The sequence below is a fragment of the Bombina bombina genome, chromosome 1 (assembly GCF_027579735.1).
Source record: "Bombina bombina isolate aBomBom1 chromosome 1, aBomBom1.pri, whole genome shotgun sequence".
NCBI lineage: Eukaryota > Metazoa > Chordata > Amphibia > Anura > Bombinatoridae > Bombina > Bombina bombina.
In genome coordinates, this window is record NC_069499.1 from 1,346,067,770 (window position 1) to 1,346,088,069 (window position 20,300).

A 20,300-nucleotide genomic window follows, 5' to 3' on the forward strand; every position below is an offset into this window, starting at 1 on the left:
AATACGTCATGTCCGATACCGGAAATGACACACGAAATTCAAACATGAAGTAAATATGTAGAAACCGGAAGTACCAGTTAGAACTAAAGGTATTAAAACATTTAAATACCAAACTAGTCAGAACACACAAGAGAACTTTCTGGCATAAGATCTATTAAAAATGATAACGATTGTAACACACCACATATATGTCAATAAATCACTAGGGTTAAGAAGAACTTTACACAAATACAATAAGATGTGAATCATTTCCCATGATCCACTAGGAATGACAGGAAGAGGTTTTACATTGAAATTTTGGTGCCAAAATTATAACCAATCATAGCATTTGGCACCCTATATAAGCTTCCAGTTCACTTAAATACAGTATAGTCTTGAGAAAGACCTTGGTATAGGCCGAAACGCGTAGACACAGACATACTGGTAAGCTTATTCCCTATTTTTAGCAAAGTGTAAAAACTTTATTGCACCATTGTTTGTTTGTTTTTATTTACAGGTCAAAGAACTTTTCTTATGGTTAAACTGTTATTTTTCCACTGGCACAAGTTTGTTTCCTGTGTTTTTTCTACTGATACCAGTTTTTAGCACCACCTGTTTTCATTTGGATGCACGTTTTTTATTGTATGCCCTTTTCAACTTCAATTTTTATCACGACTTTATCCACAGCTGTTTGCCACTTTATTGGACACTTTGTTGTGGACTTTGGATACCCACTACCATTTGGATTCACTTTATAGGTTGAGGATTCGACTTTGTTCGTGGACACTTCTATTTTTGTTCTCAATTTTGGATTTTTAAGACTTATCCGATCCCCACCTTTTTTTGGATTATTTTTTTCAGATCACCTTCTTTGCATTTTTTTATAACTTTTAAATTTTTTCACACTGGGTATTGTTTTACATCTACACAGACACATCCCAGATTTATCTCTTGTTTTACACCCATTTCTATTACCTGTTGTTATATTGTACATCCCCATTCACACTGTTAGACTGTTTGTTCAGGTCTGTGTACTATTCCAGTCAGGCATCATTTGTTTTTAATCTTCATTTATTTTTATTTTTATGTATGTATCATGGATCCATGCTACTTTTTAATGTAATATTCTGTTTTGTATTAAATTCTAGACTGCGGTCATCTATTTTATACACCTTTATTTAGTTCCAATTTCATGCAGTTTTATGTATTTTATCATATTTCCTATTAAGCTTATAGCGCTCCCTTCGCCATCTATTACTCTGTACCTTTCAGTCCCCTAGGGGATTTTTTTGGAGGAGAGCATTAGGACTCTACAGCGCTTAGTCTACCACATTTTTTTTTTTTTTTTTTTTTTTACATTTCAAGTTTTTATTGGTAAAGATTTCTCAAATACAACAGTGACATATTAAATAACTTGGAGCACGTAGGCTCCTACAGACAGTATGAACAGAAAAATTGGAACATTCAAAAATATGTCAAGTTAGAATGCGTTCCTGAAATGAAAAAGTGAACGGAATATAGCTCAAGTCAGGTGGGGTGGGTTAATTAGGGTGGGGGGGAGAGATTAGGGAAAGAGGAACGGGAGGGTAATTGCTAGAGGTAAGGATTTGGTTCATATGCGGATGGTACTTGGGGAGGGTTGCCTAGTATGTGTTTACTCTAGTGTTCGGGGCCCAAGTAGTGGTGTGGTTAGATTGCCAATATGCCCACACTAATTCAAATAGGTCTGAATTATTTATAGAGGAAAAGATAGGTTTCTCCATATTGTAGATATATGCCATATAGTTTAGAATGCATGACCATTTTGGGGGCGTCACAGTTTTCCATGCCTTGGCTATTGTCGCTTTAGTAGCTGTTAGCAAATAAATTGCTAGATATGCTTGGTGCTTAGGTAATTTAGTTATGCCTATGTGCAAGAGGGCATTGGAAGGGGTTATAGGAAGTGTTATGCCTAATCTCCCTAGCGTACGGAAGCATGTACTCCATAAGGGTTTTAACTTGGGGCATTCCCACCATATGTGTAGGGAGTCTCCTTTTTTTCCACAATTGCGCCAGCATAGGGGAGAGGCAGAGACAAACATTTTATTAAGTCTCGCAGGGGTAAGGTACCAGTTCGTTAAGAGTTTATAATATGTTTCAAAGAGTGTAACACAGTGTAGTGCTTTTTTAGTGAGGGAAATTACGTGTTGCCATACTTGTGGGTTCAGATTCAGGTTCAGGACTGATTCCCAAGTGAGTAAGTGAGGAAGTTTGTTCTCAGGGTCTGTGCTTCCTATTAAAGTGTAATGCATTGATAAAGGTCTGTGTAATTTGTTACCTTGTTGCCAAGTCGTTTCCCAGAGTGTACGGGGTCGGTGTAGCTCAGGTTGGAATCCCCAGCTAGTAAGAAAGCTCTTTAGTCTTGTGTATTCGTATGTCATGTACCTGGGTAAGTTAGAATCTGCCTTTATTTCTGATAGTGTCATGAAGCGCGGGGTTGGTGAAGTAACCCAAAGGTCAGCTACAGTTTGTATTCCAAGTCTAGTCCAGCCATAAGGATGAGAGTCAGGTAAGCCTCTTAGGAGACCTGTCAAGGGAGTAATAGGCGAAGGATGTGGGGCAATGTGTGGATAGTGTCTAAGCTTGTCCCACATGGCGAGGCATTCTCGTATTATGTTATTGCTAATGTCTGTGGCACGCCTTAGGTGGGCCGGAATCCAAATTAAGTCGGGCAGAAATATATGATTTGGGAGGGAGGCTTGTTCTATGGTTTTCCATTTACTAGGGGAGTCCTTAGCACCCCATTGTGAGATATGGGTGAGCATGGCTCCTTCATAATACCTAGTTATTGATGGGGAGGCTATACCTCCTCTACTAAGGGGGCTTTGAAGGATTTTGTGCGCCACTCTGGGGGGTTTGTGCTGCCATATATATTTTGTAAATTCACTCTGAAATTGGTGAAGGAGATATCCCGGGATACGGAGAGGGAGACATCTAAATAAATAAGTAATTTTAGGTAGAAAGGACATCTTAAGGGCTGTTAATCTACCTATCCATGAAATGTGAGTATAGTCCCATTTGTCTTTCAAAGTACGCAGTTCGGTTAAGAGAGGCAGGTAGTTGTCTTTGATCATCTGAGGGATATTGTTCGATATCTTAACACCTAAGTGGGAGATGAAGTTATTGACGCAGTGTACTCTGTATTGGACCTTGATGGTGTCAACTGTGTTCTGTGGGATTCCCCAGGTGTAGATTTCTGTTTTATCTAGATTTAATTTGTAGAGTGACATGTCTCCAAAGGAGTTTAAGATTTCTATTAGTCTCGGGAATGAAGATAGGGGGTCTGACGAGAATATAGTAATGTCGTCTGCAAAGAGTGCAATCTTGTGAATTGTGCCATGTAGGCGAATGCCATCAATTTTTTTATCTTGTCTGATTTGTTCTGCTAGTGGCTCAATTGCCAGGGCAAAGAGTAGGGGTGAGAGTGGACACCCTTGTCTGGTGCCATTAGATATTGGGAAGGGGGGTGAAGCAAAGCCTAGGCCTCTAACTACTGCTGTGGGAGTGGAATAAAGAGCCTGAATCGCTTTGATAATTTGATCTGGGAAACCAAAAATTTTAAGAGTTTCCCATAAGTAGGACCATCTAACACGGTCAAAAGCCTTCTCTGCCTCCAATGAGATAACAGAGAATGGCCTATTTAGTCTGGTGGATTCGGTGCAGATGTTTAGGAGACGTCTAGTATTGTCTGGCCCCTCGCGGTGAGGGATAAATCCTACTTGGTCTAAGTTTATGAGATTCAGGAGTAATTTAGAGATACGTGTAGCAAATAGTTTAGCATAAATTTTAATGTCTAAATTAATCAAGGAGATTGGCCTGTAATTGGAGCATAAGGATGGGTCTTTTTGGGGTTTAGGAATAGTAATCACCGTTGCTTCCAAAAATTCCTGACTAAACCTACCCTGTTCTCTAGCGTGATTAAAAAATCTTAAGAGTAGTGGGGTTAGTTCGTTTATGTATGTTTTGTAGAAGACTGCTGAGTAGCCATCTGGACCCGGAGTTTTAAAGGGTTTTAGATACTTTATTACATGTTTAATTTCCTTGGAGGTGAAGGGGGATAAGAGTGTTTCTTGGTCGTCAGGTGACAAAGAGGGGAGATTTAGGCTGTGAAGGTAGGAGCGTATTTTGTCAACAGGAGTTAGTTTGTCGCTTGCATTTTTTTCTAGATTGTACAGGTTTGAGTAGAATTTCTCAAAACAAGTACCGATGTCTGAGGGTTTGCGGTGTGTCTGGTTCTCAAAGTGGATCTGGTGAATTCTTGAGGTACTCGCTCTGTTTTTGAGTTTATTTGCTAGTAGTGTATCTGCTTTGTTACTCTTATGGTAAGTAATCTGTTTCAGTTTAAATAAGTTAGCCTGAGTGCGTTTTAGCTCTAGTTGGTTAATATGGTTTTTGATCTGTATAATTTGAGCTGTGGTATCATCTGAGGGTGTACTCCTATTTAGGAGTTCTAGTCGGCGCAATTCAATATGAGACTTGGAAAGGGGAAGGCCAGATAGTTTTTTAAGATGAGCTTGTTTTTTAATTATGAGACCTATAAAGGTGGCCTTTGCCGCCCCCCATAATGTGTCGTCTCTGACCTGATTATTGTCGTTAGTTTGGCAGTAGAAGGTTATGTCTTTTCTCAAGGTTTCCTTAAATGCAGCATCCTGTAGGATGTCATGCGGAAGGCGCCAAGAAGGTTTCACAGTATGTCGCTCCGCTGAGCGGAGAGTTACTGAGACTAGGTCATGATCAGACCATGGGCATAGGGAGATGTTAGAATGTTTGACTAGGTCAAGGGTGTCTGCTGAACAAAAAACATAATCGAGTCTGGAGTATGTTTTATGAGGGAATGAGAAGTGAGTGTAGTCTCTATCTCTAGCATGAAGTGAACGCCATACATCGAAGTAGCAGAAGTGGGTAATTATTTGTCTGAACTTTTGGGAAAGTTGAGCAGGAGGGGTAATGTGTTTTGTCCGGGCAGTTCTCTTTCTGTCTAGTGCTGGGTCCCAAGTCATGTTGAAGTCCCCTGCTAGTAAAACTCTGCCTATTTTTATCCGGTCAACTGTGTGTAGGATCCGTTTGAGGTATCTAGGCTGATGTGAGTTAGGTAGATAGATAGAAACTAAGGTATGATCAGTATGGTCTAGCTTACATGTTAGAATGAGAAATCTAGATTGGGGGTCTTTTAGGACTTGGATTGGTTCATAAGCTATTCTTTTATGGATTAAAATTGCCGTACCTCTAGCTTTTTTCGAAAAAGAGGTATATTCGAGGACAGTGTAGTCTTTAGATATTGTGTAAGGAGGATTGTCTGACGACCAATGTGTTTCCTGAAGGAATGCTACGTCAGGGTTATGGAATTTGAGTGATCTAGCCAAAAGGCTACGCTTATGTGGGGAGTTCAGGCCTCGTACATTGTGGGTTAGTATTTTAAGGGGTGGCATAGAGAGGTATGGAGAGTAGGTCAGATCTTTTAATACTGAGAGTTAGTGTGAGTGGGGAGGATAGGGGGAGGGAAGTAGGCAACAGATAGTGTGAAGAAGAGTTAGCAAAAATAGTTCGCTATGGTGGAGCCCTAGTGTGGGCTGCCTGTGATGGGGGGCGAGAAGCTAACAGAAACAGGGGTCTTTAGAATGGACCCTGCTCCGCAGTAATCATTGTAAATTAACTTGCTATTACATATGTGCAATACTTAAATTAAGACAACAACCTTAAACAACAATCTAACACATAACTTAAATGTACTATCTAATAGTAAACTTTTCAAGCTTTAACTCAGTCTCAGTTATGATCTGTTGGAGACAGGTCAAACTTCCAGGTGAAATAAAGTCTAGGTAAGTTCCATTAAAGGTTACCAGGCGTGTTTTTACGGTGGGTTAGTTTTAGGTTTCTTGGCTCTCTGCTCTTTGATAGTCCATTCGGGAGCCGAAGCTCTCAGCTTTGGGTGGGTTGGCTGTAACGGTGGAGGCTGTTCCTGGTGTAGGCCCCATGTGGTCAGGAGAGCCATACCCTGAGGTATGGAGTTAATTGTATGGCTCTGGTTGTTTCTGGTGACCACTAGGTTTGTAGGGTGGCCCCACCTGTATTTAATATTGGCCTTCCTGAGCGTCAGGGTAATTTGTTGAAAGGTTTTACGGTACTGTAGGGTATGAGTTGAAAGATCAGGCAAGAGTTGAACATCCTTAAATTTTTCTGGCATAGGCGGTCTTTTGAAGGCTGCTTGCATAAGTTTGTCTTTATATATGTAGCTGTGAAAGCAGACAATTACATCTCTTGGTTTGTCGGCTGGAGTAAGTCATGATCTTAAAGCTCTATGGGCTCTCTCCATTGTATCAGTGTGACCATCTGGGGTGCCCACTAGTACTGCAAACAGTTCCTTTAGGTAGGGTTGGAGATGAGAATTTTCTACGGTTTCTGGGATACCCCGAAACCGGATATTATTTCTGCGAGATCTGTCTTCGATGTCTGCCATTTTAAATTCAAGTTGAGTCATCTGATCTGCTAGGGTTTCAGAGTAAGTGAGCAGGTTTGATTGGTCTACTGCTAGATCATCCTGTTTCCGCTCTAGTGCTTCAACTCTTTCTCCAATCTCTGAGATTTCCTTTTTCAGTTCCGCAGAAGACCGTTGAATTTCCTGGGTAATAGAGCGCGTTTGACTGGCCAACATATGCTGTAGGGTAGCCTTAGTAATGTAATGATGTGATGGCGCTTCTGAGCGCACACTAGAATGAGATTCAGCATCGATCGACTCAGGGTCGCTCATCTCCTCGTTGGTGACAGGGTTAGAATCCTTTCCTGATTGAGTAAAGTGATCATAAACAGTCTTCTGAGTGGTAGTGGAGGGTTTCCCCTGACGCCTGGGCCCGTGGGGCATTGTGTTAAGACTGTTAGGTATGCCTGTAGGTTAAAGATTAACACCAACCTTCTCTTATAGAGCGCTCTGAAAACAATCTGAAAAGTATAAAGCACCGTACAGTAAAGTTTACTAGGTCTGATATGTATTGCTAGACTGCGGAGCAGGGGTCAATAACATTTTCTATATTTATGACATTTTGTTACAGCATCAAATAATAGATAGTAATTGAACCCTTCGATTTCAACATATAAATGCAGGTATGTGAGTCACTGGCACCCCAGGGAGTGGTGGGATACGACTATACAGAAGGGAAAAAGGAGAGGGGAAGTGACCAGCCCAGACTGGCTGGACCGGAAAGGGAGAGGTGCCAGTAAGAATTAGCAGACAGTGTAACTCAGCGGGATATTGAGCAGGGATGGATAAGATACCTTGCTATTAAGTCCTTAAATTGTTCACTATGCAGCAGTAGGTATGGGAAAAAATGTACCTGTGAGAAAATATCAAAAAAGAGCCTACAGCTAACACATATTACAGTATAAAAGCATTCAGTTTGAATTATGATAAACGGTAAATACCAATCCAATAAAGAATTAGCTAGTAACCTTTGTTAAGCCCACTATAATTTAGATTCAATGTATAAGCAGCAGAATAGACTTCTGTAATCCTGTGGAAACAAAAGATATAATAACAGCACACTGTATGAAATTACACTCCAGCTCAGGTTGCAAGCCTGAGGATTATAAGATTGACGCAGCAACCTATTTATCTTAACTTTGTGACTCTAAAGATTAGTGTCCTCATATCTTGTACAAGTGCTTATATTGAGATTACTTTTTGTTGAAAGCTGCAGATGTCCATGCGTTAGAACACTCAGGCAACAAGTAGAAAATGCACCATGACATAGATATGGATATAGTGTAGGAAGGGCTGTGCAGCTATAAGCTCAGTTCTGTGAGAGTTTTTGCAGATCTCCTGATTGACTGACTGTATCCCCTATCTTTGCAAAGTCACTGTATTATGTCAGTTAGGATGACACCCTCACACAGCTCTGTATTTTATGCTGTAAAATATGTTTTGTCTTTAAGGGGCTCACTTTAGGGTGCTGGTGTACAGTGCAGAGTGTATATATGGGAGAGATGTGTTATTCCCAAAATGGCGTAGATTCGCGCCTTTCTAGCGCTGTTGAAGGCAAGTAGGCCCCACTGCCCACCTCTGAGTCTGAACAGTCACCGGTGTACTATACTCTTGCTATTTCCATGTTCTAGCTGAGCCCTTTCCTTTATAGCACACTCACTCACCTTGGGGAGCCGGATTGAGTCCTCGGACCTTAGGATCTTCCGGGGGCCTCACCTTGGGATTATGCCAGGCCTCTGTATGGGAGCTCCGGAGCGGATCCCCGACCCTCCGGAGCTGTGTGGGCAAACGGAGACGTGTAGCTGCAGCCGATGTGAGTGTCTGGGACTTCCCCTGGCTGTGCTATAGCGCACTCGCAAGATCGGGACTTCTCGTTGGCAGCCGCAAGCAAAGTGAGTGCTCCTGAGCGGGTCCCCGTCCTCCGGAGCACTGCAAGCGTGAAGTGACAGCAGGGATCAGTAGATGTAAGAAGGTAGGTATACCTCACCGGTCCCAGTTTCCCGGGAACAATTAGTAGTTCTGAGAGTGGAGGTATGCGTTGGCCCTTCTCAGTTAGTAGTATTCCCGGTACCTTTCAGATGTGTGGGGTAAACTTGAGAATCTACCCAAACGGTGGTTATAGGCAGGGAGATATCTTAACAGGATACTGGTATCTAGATCTGGAGTATAAGTATAAAAGTTATTTCCCGCCTCCGGTAAGATGGATCATCTACTCGCTGCTGGCGGGAATAAAGATCACAAATCTTCCGTGCAGCTTCCAAAATAAGTTAACTTATATTTGCAGTGATAGTTTTCATAGGACTGCACTTTGGAAGCAAATTAAAGTTTATATTTCAAGGGTATAAATAGTTTGAAAAACATTCATATCAGGAGCTCAGTATGCACACGTCCTCTCTGTGCTGTGGCTTGCTCCGCCCCCAGTCTACCACATTTTATAATCTGGATTATTAGCACCATCAGGATTCATGGCCTTTGCGTAATATCAGGGTGCCAGGAATCAGACTGAGACGAGAAGTGAAAAAATAATCACACCTTTATTAATAGCAAAAAATAATAAAAAGTCCACAAGTCAAATAACAAGCTAGGAATCAAAACCAGAGCTGGTAGTCAGACGAGCCGAGTCAGGAGCCAAAGCAAATAGTCAGACGAGCAGGAATCAGGAACAAGGAAAACAGCAGAATCAGGAACAAGCCAGGGATCAGGAACCAGGAAGGACGTCAGGCAGCCAGGTAATACACAGGAATTCTCACAAACAGGTCTGAGACAACGCAAAGGCAAAGCATACTGAACAGAGGCCCTTTAAATAATAAGTGATGACATCACAATTCTGAGACTGCATCCTGTCTCACATGGATGATGCACACCAGTCTGGCCATAAAAGGAAGTGCAGGAATTAAGCAGCATCCCCCACAATGCACCATAGTCAGGAAGAGAGGTGAGTAAAATGGCTGTCAACAGCACATGGCAAACACAACAGGGAAAAAACCCTGACAGAAGTCAAAGGATCCCTTTGGGTAAGAACTGCTCCAGCCCCTATCTCGGAGGCATAATCCTCTAAAGTGAACTGTAGGTCAAGGTCAGGATGGCGGAGCGCAGGAGCTGAACAGAAACCCTTTTTCAGACAAGAGAAGGCATTTATTGTTTTGGGAGGCCAACGTTTATAGTCTTTGTTCCGTTTTGTCAATTCAGTGAAAGAAGCGACTGAAAGTTCTTTATAAACTTGCGGTAATAATTGGAGGACCCCAAGAACCTTTGTAATTCCTTTAAAGAAGTAGGTTGAGGCTATTCTAGAACTGCTGTGAGTTTAACAGGATCCATGGCAAAACCCTCCTTCGAGATGACATAACCAAGGAATTGGATCTGAACTTGATCAAACTCACATTTTCTAGCTTGGCTACTAAAGAATTGTCTCTGAGACATAGAAGTACCTGTCTCACGTGTCTATGATGCTCCTTTAAAGTGGAAGAGAAAACAAGGATATCATCCAGATAGACGATGATGGTGCGGTTGAGGAGGTCACAGAAGACATCGTTGATGACTGCCTGGAAGACTGCAAGGGCGTTACACAGCCCCACAGCGATTCTTGATGGCTATGTTGTTTAAGGCCCTGTAGTCAATGCAGGGTCTGGGCCCACCATCCTTTTTACTGACAAAAAAGAAGCCTGCCCCAGCAGGAGAGGAGGAAGGGTGAATGAAACCTTTAGCTAGGTTCTCTTGGATGTACTCCTCCATGGATTTGTTTTCAGCCTTGGAGAGTGAATAAGTCCTCCCTTTAGGAAGTGGGGCTATGGGAAAGAGGTCGATCTTGCAGTCATAAGGACGGTGGGGTGACATCATGTCGGCTGCTTTTTCTCAAACGCATCCGCATAGTCTGCGTATACTGAAGGAAGGTTTGAAGGAGTCTGTATACTGGCTATGGGAATGAGAATCAGAGGAGTAACTTTAGCAAGGCAGGAGTGGAAATAGGAGGTACCCCAGGAGGCCAGTTGTCCCTCAGCCCAGTCGAACTGTGGATTGTGTACCCAAAGCCAAGGAAGACCAAGGATGACAGGTTGTGCTGGGGAATGAATGACCTCGAACTGCAGCTGTTCGGTATGAAGCACTCCAACAGTAAGGGTCAGGGGGGCTGACTCAAAATGGATCAAGCCTGAACCAAGGGTGATGCCATCCAAAGCAGTTATTTTGAGACAATGTCTGTTCTGCAAAAGAGGCAAGCCAGCTTGAATCATGAAACGGTGATCAATGAAGTTTCCAGCTGCCCCTGAATCAATGATGGCTTGAGTGTGGACAGTATTCTGAAGGACGGTAAGGGTAACAGGTACCAGTATCCAAGAGGAGTGAGAAGATTTAGTAGAGAACATGCTTAGAGGTACCCCTGTGTTATCCCCTAAGCATTGGCTTTTCCCGGCTGAATGTCACAGTTCTTTAGTTGGTGGGCATTAGAGCCACAATAAAAGCATAGTCTCAGTCTCCTTCTTCTCTGTCTTTCAGACTCTGAAAGTTTGAAGGAAGAGAGATCCATGGGTTCCTCCACTAAGTTAACTGGAGCTGCTGAAGGGGTAGAGGATACTGCCAAATCTGGACGAACAGAAGGACGGGAGGGAAGGACCCTCCTTGTTCTGTCTCTCTTGGCTTGTCTCTCCTGAAAGCTAGAGTCCAGACTGATACAAAGCGTTATAAAGTCAACCAAAGAAGAAGGAATATCACGATAAGTGAGTTCATCGCTGATGCATTCATGCAGATAACTCCAAAAGGCTGCCTTGAGAGCACAGCCATCCCAAGTGGTTTCAAGTGCCAAGGTTCGATGAAGAATTGTGCCACAGTTCTATTGCCCTGGCGGAGATCCAGGAGAGAATATTCTGCAGCAGAGGTACGGCCAGAAGTCCCAAACACAGAAGATAAAGCAGAAATAAAATCATCAGCATCATGCAGGAGTGGAGCATTCTGTTTCAAAAGGGGAGAGACCCAGGTTAGGGCCTTGTCTTTCAGTAAGGAAATGATAATGGTGACCCTTGACTGGTGAGACTGAAAGGTGTGAGGATCATTGCGGAAGTGCAGCCTGCATTGGTTAAGAATCGAAAGAGAGAGAACAGCACTCCATGAGATAGAACAGAAGCTGGAATAACTTCCATGCATGCTCATTTTTATTGAATTCCTCAGGGTGCCAGTTCTTTTTGCACACTATGCCCCTTCACAGAGAAAAAATATCCTGAAGCATATCAGTCTGACCCTGCCCAATGACAGTCCAGCGCCGAAATACCAGGCAATTCCTCTCTGAACAAGGGAAGCAACAACCCCAGACGATCGTTTCGGCCTCTTATGGGCCTCGTCAGTGAGGTGCAGTTGTATCTCTCTAAGGGCAAGTGTGCATGGAGTCCACGTCTGGTTTCCCCATTACTCTTAGGGTGACCTAAGAATAATTAGCATAAAAATCGAAAGAGAGAGAACAGCACTCCATGAGATAGAACAGAAGCTGGAATAACTTCCATGCATGCTCATTTTTATTGAATTCCTCAGGGTGCCAGTTCTTTTTGCACACTATGCCCCTTCACAGAGAAAAAATATCCTGAAGCATATCAGTCTGACCCTGCCCAATGACAGTCCAGCGCCGAAATACCAGGCAATTCTTCTCTGAACAAGGGAAGCAACAACCCCAGACGATCGTTTCGGCCTCTTATGGGCCTCGTCAGTGAGGTGCAGTTGTATCTCTCTAAGGGCAAGTGTGCATGGAGTCCACGTCTGGTTTCCCCATTACTCTTAGGGTGACCTAAGAATAATTAGCATAAAAATCGAAAGAGAGAGAACAGCACTCCATGAGATAGAACAGAAGCTGGAATAACTTCCATGCATGCTCATTTTTATTGAATTCCTCAGGGTGCCAGTTCTTTTTGCACACTATGCCCCTTCACAGAGAAAAAATATCCTGAAGCATATCAGTCTGACCCTGCCCAACGACAGTCCAGCGCCGAAATACCAGGCAATTCTTCTCTGAACAAGGGAAGCAACAACCCCAGACGATTGTTTCGGCCTCTTATGGGCCTCGTCAGTGAGGTGCAGTTGTATCTCTCTAAGGGCAAGTGTGCATGGAGTCCACGTCTGGTTTCCCCATTACTCTTAGGGTGACCTAAGAATAATTAGCATAAAAATCGAAAGAGAGAACAGCACTCCATGAGATAGAACAGAAGCTGGAATAACTTCCATGCATGCTCATTTTTATTGAATTCCTCAGGGTGCCAGTTCTTTTTGCACACTATGCCCCTTCACAGAGAAAAAAAAAAAAAGTGTGCTTAGAGGAATGTGGCTGCACCTCACTGACGAGGCCCATAGGAGGCCGAAACGATCGTCTGGGGTTGTCATGTTCCTTGTTCAGAGGAGAATTGCCTGGTATTTCGGGGCTGGACTGACCTTACTTGGCGGGATCAGACTGATATACTTCAGGAAAGTTTTCTTCTGTGAAAAGCACACTGGTCTAAAAGAGGCTGCCTCCAGGTGGTAAATCGCCATAGAACAAGCCACTGAGCTGTTGTTCGTTCCTGGTAGAGCGCTTCTCTCTTTGTATGCAAATTATTATGACCCTGGGGAAGTCTCCCTATGGGTGATGGGGGAAACCAGACGTGGACTCCTTGCCCAGTGTGCTTAGAGGAATGTGGCTGCACCTCACTGACGAGGCCCATAGGAGGCCGAAACGATCGTCTGGGGTTGTCATGTTCCTTGTTCAGAGGAGAATTGCCTGGTATTTCGGGGCTGGACTGACCTTACTTGGCGGGATCAGACTGATATACTTCAGGAAAGTTTTCTTCTGTGAAAAGCACACTGGTCTAAAAGAGGCTGCCTCCAGGTGGTAAATCGCCATAGAACAAGCCACTGAGCTGTTGTTCGTTCCTGGTAGAGCGCTTCTCTCTTTGTATGCAAATTATTATGACCCTGGGGAAGTCTCCCTATGGGTGATGGGGGAAACCAGACGTGGACTCCTTGCCCAGTGTGCTTAGAGGAATGTGGCTGCACCTCACTGACGAGGCCCATAGGAGGCCGAAACGATCGTCTGGGGTTGTCATGTTCCTTGTTCAGAGGAGAATTGCCTGGTATTTCGGGGCTGGACTGACCTTACTTGGCGGGATCAGACTGATATACTTCAGGAAAGTTTTCTTTTGTGAAAAGCACACTGGTCTAAAAGAGGCTGCCTCCAGGTGGTAAATCGCCATAGAACAAGCCACTGAGCTGTTGTTCGTTCCTGGTAGAGCGCTTCTCTCTTTGTATGCAAATTATTATGACCCTGGGGAAGTCTCCCTATGGGTGATGGGGGAAACCAGACGTGGACTCCTTGCCCAGTGTGCTTAGAGGAATGTGGCTGCACCTCACTGACGAGGCCCATAGGAGGCCGAAACGATCGTCTGGGGTTGTCATGTTCCTTGTTCAGAGGAGAATTGCCTGGTATTTTGGGGCTGGACTGACCTTACTTGGCGGGATCAGACTGATATACTTCAGGAAAGTTTTCTTTTGTGAAAAGCACACTGGTCTAAAAGAGGCTGCCTCCAGGTGGTAAATCGCCATAGAACAAGCCACTGAGCTGTTGTTCGTTCCTGGTAGAGCGCTTCTCTCTTTGTATGCAAATTATTATGACCCTGGGGAAGTCTCCCTATGGGTGATGGGGGAAACCAGACGTGGACTCCTTGCCCAGTGTGCTTAGAGGAATGTGGCTGCACCTCACTGACGAGGCCCATAGGAGGCCGAAACGATTGTCTGGGGTTGTCATGTTCCTTGTTCAGAGGAGAATTGCCTGGTATTTCGGGGCTGGACTGACCTTACTTGGCGGGATCAGACTGATATACTTCAGGAAAGTTTTCTTCTGTGAAAAGCACACTGGTCTAAAAGAGGCTGCCTCCAGGTGGTAAATCGCCATAGAACAAGCCACTGAGCTGTTGTTCGTTCCTGGTAGAGCGCTTCTCTCTTTGTATGCAAATTATTATGACCCTGGGGAAGTCTCCCTATGGGTGATGGGGGAAACCAGACGTGGACTCCTTGCCCAGTGTGCTTAGAGGAATGTGGCTGCACCTCACTGACGAGGCCCATAGGAGGCCGAAACGATCGTCTGGGGTTGTCATGTTCCTTGTTCAGAGGAGAATTGCCTGGTATTTCGGGGCTGGACTGACCTTACTTGGTGGGATCAGACTGATATACTTCAGGAAAGTTTTCTTCTGTGAAAAGCACACTGGTCTAAAAGAGGCTGCCTCCAGGTGGTAAATCGCCATAGAACAAGCCACTGAGCTGTTGTTCGTTCCTGGTAGAGCGCTTCTCTCTTTGTATGCAAATTATTATGACCCTGGGGAAGTCTCCCTATGGGTAATGGGGGAAACCAGACGTGGACTCCTTGCCCAGTGTGCTTAGAGGAATGTGGCTGCACCTCACTGACGAGGCCCATAGGAGGCCGAAACGATCGTCTGGGGTTATCATGTTCCTTGTTCAGAGGAGAATTGCCTGGTATTTCGGGGCTGGACTGACCTTACTTGGCGGGATCAGACTGATATACTTCAGGAAAGTTTTCTTCTGTGAAAAGCACACTGGTCTAAAAGAGGCTGCCTCCAGGTGGTAAATCGCCATAGAACAAGCCACTGAGCTGTTGTTCGTTCCTGGTAGAGCGCTTCTCTCTTTGTATGCAAATTATTATGACCCTGGGGAAGTCTCCCTATGGGTGATGGGTGAAACCAGACGTGGACTCCTTGCCCAGTGTGCTTAGAGGAATGTGGCTGCACCTCACTGACGAGGCCCATAGGAGGCCGAAACGATCGTCTGGGGTTGTCATGTTCCTTGTTCAGAGGAGAATTGCCTGGTATTTCGGGGCTGGACTGACCTTACTTGGCGGGATCAGACTGATATACTTCAGGAAAGTTTTCTTCTGTGAAAAGCACACTGGTCTAAAAGAGGCTGCCTCCAGGTGGTAAATCGCCATAGAACAAGCCACTGAGCTGTTGTTCGTTCCTGGTAGAGCGCTTCTCTCTTTGTATGCATTGGTTAAGAAAGCCCCTGCAATCAGTAGTACCTTCATACTTGTCAGGCAAAGTTATCCAGGGTATACTTCCAGAAGCAGAGGAAGAAGTCACAGTACTAGTAGTAGGGACTGGTGGTGAAACAACAGGAGCGGTATTCCTCGCTGTTACTAGTAAGGAGAGTTGAACGGTAATAGCCTCTAGCTTGGAATCCATATTCTGCAACTGTGTGGTATGGGTTCCCAACAACTGTCCCTGATGATAAATAGCTTGTGCCACCTCATCTGGCTCCATGGCCCAAGTATAATGTAATGCTCGTGGGATACTCCTCTATCAGACTGAACTCGGCCAGTAGTCTTGTTATCCCGGCGTTGAGCCGGAATGATAGGGAATATCCCAGAGCAGAGAAAGTTAGTAAGATGAGGAAGGCAGCACTCACCATAGGCAGGACAGTCTCCAGCGGCAACGGCAAAGCAGTCCAAGGACAAACCACTAGAATGGTCAGGCAGGCAGAGTTTGGCAACAGCAAAGCAGTCCAAGGGCACACCACTAGAATGGACAGGCAGGTAGGATTTGGCAACAGTAAAGCAGTTCAAGGGCACACCACTAGAATGGTCAGGCAGGCAGGGTTCAGCAACAAAGAGGCAATCCAGAGCAACAGGGGTTAATAAGCATAGTAGTCAGACAGGCAGGGTTCAGCAGCAGTATATCAATCCAGTATTTAAGGGGTATAGCAGGTAGAGTAGTCAGACAGGCAGGGTTCAGCAGCAGTATATCAATCGAGCAGTTAAGTGGTATAGCAGGCAGAGTATTCAGACAGACAGGGTTCAGCAGCAGTATATCAATCTAGCAATTAAGGGGTATAGCAGGCAGAGTAGTCAGACAGGCAGGGATCATACACAAAATAGGCAGTAAAATACAACGATCTGTCACAACCAGGAGCACAAAAAGTAACACCTATACTTGGGCAGTGACAGATCATTGTAGAAGAACTTACATAGGCGCAGGATTCGCGCCACAGAAGTCTGACCGGCATCAGGAGCGTGTGGCGATGACGTCAGCACCGCACGCATCTGGACCCGACACAACCCCTGGCAATGAGCAGGAAAGGAGACACAGGGCCCCTAGCAACAGCTAAAGTGGCGCTTCGTGACTCAGAGGTTTTCAAAGTCTAAGACAGGGGGCCTCCCATTTGGTGAAACTTTTGAAATGAGACCCCCCCACGCTTGTAATGTATTTATTAAAATTGTATAAATACACGTACACACACACAATCTCATACACACACATGCACATTCTTACACACACACAATCTCATACACACACTCTCATTCACACAAACACAATCTTATACACACACTCTCATACACACACACACTCTCATACACACACATACTCTAATTCACACACACACTCTCATACACACACACTCTCACACACACACATTCTCATACACACACAATCTCATACACACACAATCTCATACACACACTCTCATACACATACAGTACATACATACAAAGATTTTAACTCAGTTGCAATGTCGAATTTAGACCTTAGATCATTTACAAGTATTGCTAAAGGCCAACAATCAATATCAAGGATAGACATGTTTTTAATCTCCGAACCCCTGCTTTGTTTAAAGCCTAAAGCAGATATTAACGATATAGTATTATCGGACCATGCTATTATTTCATTGAGCTTTGAGCTCCGAGTTCCCCAACCGAATAACAACATAATACATTTTCCCAGATACCTAACTAATAACATCAACTTTCAAAACTGGTTAAGGGGGAAATGGAGAGATTTCTTTAACTTTAATTCTGGGCACCTCGAGAAAATAAAGTCGTGTTACGGGGGGAAATCAAAGCTTATTTATGTCAACAGAAAAAAACATTTAAGCAAAAAGAATCACAATTGTCAAATGAGGTTAAAAATGCATATAATGCCTATATAGCAAACCCTATAAAACCTTTATGGCTGAAATATGTGAACTCCAAAACCAAAAGGGATATATTATTAAAACAGCTATTGAGGATCTTAGATTAAAGGCTATATACGGAGGTTACGTGGGCAGATCAGTGAAATTTTTAGCAAGAAAAACTAAACCCTCAGCTAGAAATTATATCACCTCTATTAGGAAAGACAAAAACAGATATACAGATAAGGCAGATACTGAAAAAGTCTTTTATACGTTCTTCCAAGAGTTATATAAAGCTGAGGAGATAGATTTAGAGAAGAAAGAAATGTTCTGGCAGAATCTTAAAATACCTAAAATATCGCAAGAAATAATGATTGATCTTAATCTGCCTATTTCAACTCAGGAAATCTTAGACGGCATTAAAACTGCAAAATTGAATAAAGCTGCTGGGCCAGACCAACTTTCCCTAGAATTCTATAGAGTGCTCCAGGAGCTAATTATACCTATACTTAAGGAATTATATAATTTCTACTTTTCCGATAATATTGGATGTTCACCTTATTTTGCTGCCTCCAATATCACTTTAATTTAAAAAAAACCCATAAAGATCCAGAATAACCTACCTCATATAGACCCATTTCTCTACTGAACTACGATTACAAACTTTTAACATCCATCATAGCTTAAAGACTTAAACACCACTTAGGAAGTATAATACATGAAAACCAAAATGGTTTTATGACTGGCAGGAACCCAGTGAAAAATATGTACAGGTGTTACTGGACTTTTTATGGAATAAATTTAATAACAGTAAACTCAGCAGTAAGACAGATCTAGCGTTACTAACAGTCAACGCTGAGAAAGACTTTGACTATATTAGTTGGGACCATCTTTTCTTTTCGCTGGAACAATTTGGTTTCTTAGGTCATATACATAATTTTATTTGTTTAATATATAATTCTCCAAGTCATCTATGATTATTAATAATACTCTCTCCAAACGGTTTTGTATACATAGGGGTACATAGGGGTTGCCCACTGTCACCACTGCTCTTCAATATTGCCCTGCAGGCCCGGTAGGCCGCAAGGTATTTTAGCCCTGCCCACTGCGACCTCACAACATTTAAAAAAAACTGAATATTTTTTTGTCAAATATTTATTACATTTTATAACTGAATGTTATTAATAAATGTTAACTTTAATGTTTAAACTTCGACACTGTGCATATATTTATGCTTGCATGCAGCACATATTGCACAAATTAAATGCACTTAAGTTCAGCTGCTCCGCGCCGCCATATTTAACACATTCCCCTCCCCTTCTGATTGCTCGGCCGCACAGGCGCACTGCTTTCGGCAGTTGTATGCAAATGCTAATGACTAGAGCGGCTGGGCTGACAGGAGGAGCCGAGAAGACACACTGCACACACCCGGCACGCGGCTGCACTACATTGATGCCCCTTGCTTATGACAGCAGACTAGTTCTGCGCCTGCGTGTGTGTCATGTGTGTGACTGTCACACTCAGTGGTTGCGGTTGGAGGGAGGCCTCAGGCAGGCTGAAAGTCAAGATGCTGCCACCAGGGCCTGGCCATTCTTAACTGACAGAGACAGAGTCAGTCCACTAGTCCAGACTGTGAGGTGAGCTGAGAAACGAGTGCTCAGTGCACTCTGTGGCTGGCTGTATGATGATGCGAGGGCCGAGGGAGGCTGCGACTCAGCAGGTGGCCAGGTAGGTGAGGTCTTCTATTTCTTTTGGAGTGTTGTGGCATAATTAAAATAAATATATATAATACTGGTGTTACACACATTACACTAGCCTAGTAGTACTAGGCCTGGGCTGGCTGCCTATGTACTACAGTCTCCTCCTCAAACTAATCGGTGTGGCTGTAGTGCACAGAGTGGGGGGGGGGGGAATATTTTTCCTTTATTTCTTTCAACCCCATGGCTGCCTGAATGTGCTGCTGTGATATAAGTTGCAGCACTTGTTGGCAGCCATGGGGCTAACTGTAGTGTAGTGCAACAAGTTGTTTATTGCTTTAAAAGATCATAGATGCTCCGTGTATCAGAGCTTGTCGCAAGGGTCACGTGGGAGTGACTGCTTCCAGTGAGCTGCAGAGGAATGATTTATAGATCTACAAACAACAGCAGCAGATGATTCAAGCAAAAGTATCTTCAAGTGTAAGGTATTTCTACCCTTAAACAGACCTGTTGTTTTAAGACTGCACTAAATGTCCTAAGAAAGTATGTGTTATAATTAATTTAGTCCACTCTGGTGAATTATTTTGTATAAATACTGTGTATAATTTGTGTATATATATATATTTCTGTATGTTTTTCATAGCTGGTAAAAAGTAAAAAAATTGAGAAGCCAAAAAAGGGGATCCCCCCCCACCACTGCATTGCTAATTTAGTAGAAAAAAATGTATTACCCTAAAATTGGTATCCAGCTAGAGAACTGTTATAAAATGGATGGGGTTACATGGAACCATGCTGGTTAGTCTAAATTATATATATATATAATCATCGTCATATTGATTTTAAGTGTGCTGCATATTCGTTTGGTTACATGCTGACATTTGACAAAGGCACATATTGGTGCAGAAACGTTATGTCTTTTTAATGATTTCTAAATAAATTGTTATATTTTACTAAGACCAGTGAGTGCCTGCATTCTGTGGACGTTGTGTATATATATATATATATATATATATATATATATATATATATATATATATATATATATATATTGTGTAGTGAATGTATGAAGAGAGAGTTTATTATCTCCCATTTACAGGATTATGTTGTAGTAAACAAGTAAAAAAATGAATCTTTATTTTATATATATATATATATATATATATATATATATTTTTTATAAAAATCTATAAGCCAAAATCTATTTT